The sequence below is a fragment of the Crocodylus porosus genome, unplaced genomic scaffold, assembly GCF_001723895.1.
Source record: "Crocodylus porosus isolate Cpor-Errol unplaced genomic scaffold, CroPor_comp1, whole genome shotgun sequence".
In the NCBI taxonomy this organism is placed as follows: domain Eukaryota; kingdom Metazoa; phylum Chordata; order Crocodylia; family Crocodylidae; genus Crocodylus; species Crocodylus porosus.
This window is the reverse complement of record NW_017728886.1, coordinates 217549874-217552373: the sequence shown is the minus strand read 5'-3', so window position 1 is coordinate 217552373 and position 2500 is coordinate 217549874. Positions and strand designations below refer to the sequence as shown.

The window sequence follows — 2500 nt, the reverse complement described above, 5'->3', positions numbered from 1 at the left end:
GATACTTTGAGAGATCTCTACATTCTTATTCATTTTAACTAATTTTGCTGCTATCCTTCTGGGATGATATACCCACTTGTCCTTCACCTGAGAAATCTGGTAATTATGGAGCTCACTACAAGTAATTAGCTATCATGTAAAATGGAATCCCTGTCCAGATTGATGAGGGAAACTACAATAGTACCAAATAAAGAAAGGTGTTTAGCTAATTAAACATCAGTAGTAAATGACCATCTAAGCCACTGACAAAACAAGTAATAAAGGCAATGCTATTCATTAACAGCAGACAACACAGTTTAAAATTTCATTTTTGAGTGTCACGCAAAACCTTTTACTATCATGACAGCCAGGTCAAAGCAGTTTGTTCTGGGAAATAAGTGTGCTAGTACTAAAGTACATCTACACAGGAATGCTGCTGTTCCTGGTTTACTTGAAACATTCAGGCATGATTTCCAACTCATTAGAGAAAAAACCTAAGTGTACATTGGTTCTGTTTGGAGGATGCATGAACAGTACAAGTATGCCTCGTATATTAATGGAAGAAATCTTTGCTGTGTTTTCAAGTACCAAATACAGTGTAGTGGCTGGTAACAGTCTATTATAAAGCAATTTATATGAGAGGTATAGTTGGCCAGAAAACTAAATGATGGTACAGGATAGAAAAGGGAATTGTAAGAGGCTGTGCATTGTGGCCAATTTTGTTTTCAGAGGCAAATAAACTTGGTAGAGAAATGAACACATAGAAAGCCTAATGTTCAGTGGATGGAAGCCCTAGGAAGAGACTATAAGTGCATGGGTAAAAGAACAATAACTTTAGGCTCTTTAACGGGGGTTAGACAGGCATTAGCTACATGGAAGCACTAATCAGGTGGTCAAGAATGAAGTTTAAATCATCAATACCCAGGTGCTTAGCATTATTTAGGAATAAAGCAATTAAGGATTCAAGGGGAATAATTATCAGGTTTAACAGAGAGACCATTTACTGTTTGTCACAGTATCATTACTTCTATTTAATGGCCAGGGCAACACTAAGGAGTTAAAATGTATTATCAGCAGGGATTAGATAGTAAGAGAAACAAGTCACAATGGTCATCATTAAAAAGTCAGTAATTGCTACAGCTACTGCACAGTGGTATCTGAGATAGCTTACCCCTTTTTCAGTGGGAAATAACTGTGGCAATAGTATGGTATCTGGCGAAAATGTATTTCATGTCAATTTCCATGCTATATTTTAACTACAAAAATGCCTTCAGGAGGGGTGTCCCCATATGCAGGGATGTGCACTTGCAGTGGGGAAAAAAGTAGTGGCACAAATTTGTGCCACTACTTCTTGCCGCTGCTGCACACAAGCTTTAGTGTGGGGCAAAATGCCCTGCTTCAGAAAAAAGTTGCCATTTCCCTGCTTCTCCCAGGTCATGGCATGGTGGAGGAGCCAGGGAACAACTCCTGAGGTTTCAAGCACCACAAACTACATGTACCTGGATGTCTGGATCTGGCCAGAGTGATGCATTTAGAGTGAACCCCAGATTTGTTAACTGGTTCTGTATTATACTCTTGTGGGCTCAGTGACCATTTTTTCTTATTCTTTTCTATTCCCCTTTCCTTTTACCTCCATGTCTCATGTTGCTCTCAATTTACCCACACTGCTGCTGACCATCCAGTCAACTACCAATTTCACTTTTCATGTTATTCTTGGGAATTTAGTTGAAATGTAAAAATAAATAAATAAATAAATATTCAGAAAGATTGTGGCAGAGCAAAGGAGTATGTTCTTTTAAAGGGAAGCATGGATTAAGAACTCAGGGCAGATGACCAGGAAACCTAATCCTTCTGTACCTGACATGAAAGAAACAGAACGGGAAAATTCACTAATTCTAAAAAAATGCTCTAGCTCTGGTACCTCTTTAAGTGGGTGTTTTAACTGTTTCAAGTTAGAGACATCTCTTTCTCTCAGAGGAATCTAAGAAGGTTTAACCCAAATAGAAAGCTGAGGACCAATGTTCTGAAAGGACTGGTAGGTAAAAAAAAAAATGTTTCTCTGTAGACAGCAAGAAGCATTAAGTGAAAGATCTGTGCTCTTTCATCAACAGCATATTGTAAAATAGAAGTGGACTTCAAGAACATGAGCCAGCACTGATATATGACCTATAAACTTGCACCCCCTCCAAAATACCCAACTATACAGAGTTATGGTGATAATGTTAATGCTAATGCTACAATCTTTTCACAATATTTGGAAGCAATATGGGGCATATAATGAACTGACCCACATGTTTTTATTCAAATCCATTCAATAGGGGAAGGACTTTCTGACAATAAACCTTTAGAAGCAGACAGTTTTCTGACATGGCAACAGCAATTATTTCAGATAAATTAACTGAGTATAGATGTAACCAAGTATGTATACACTGCTAATCCCACTCTCCAGCAAGGATGTTGTTTTAGTTTTCCAAGTGAAGTAAACTCTGTCAATATGGGTGCTGGCAGATGTTGGGGGGGG

At 38.2% G+C, this 2500-nt stretch overlaps 1 protein-coding gene across 3 annotated transcripts in view; it reads right to left on the bottom strand.

Annotated features, from left to right (window-relative positions):
• ZFHX4 (zinc finger homeobox 4) overlaps window positions 1-2500 on the bottom strand; it is a 177816-nt gene that overhangs the window by 4927 nt on the left and 170389 nt on the right. The window lies entirely within an intron of this gene.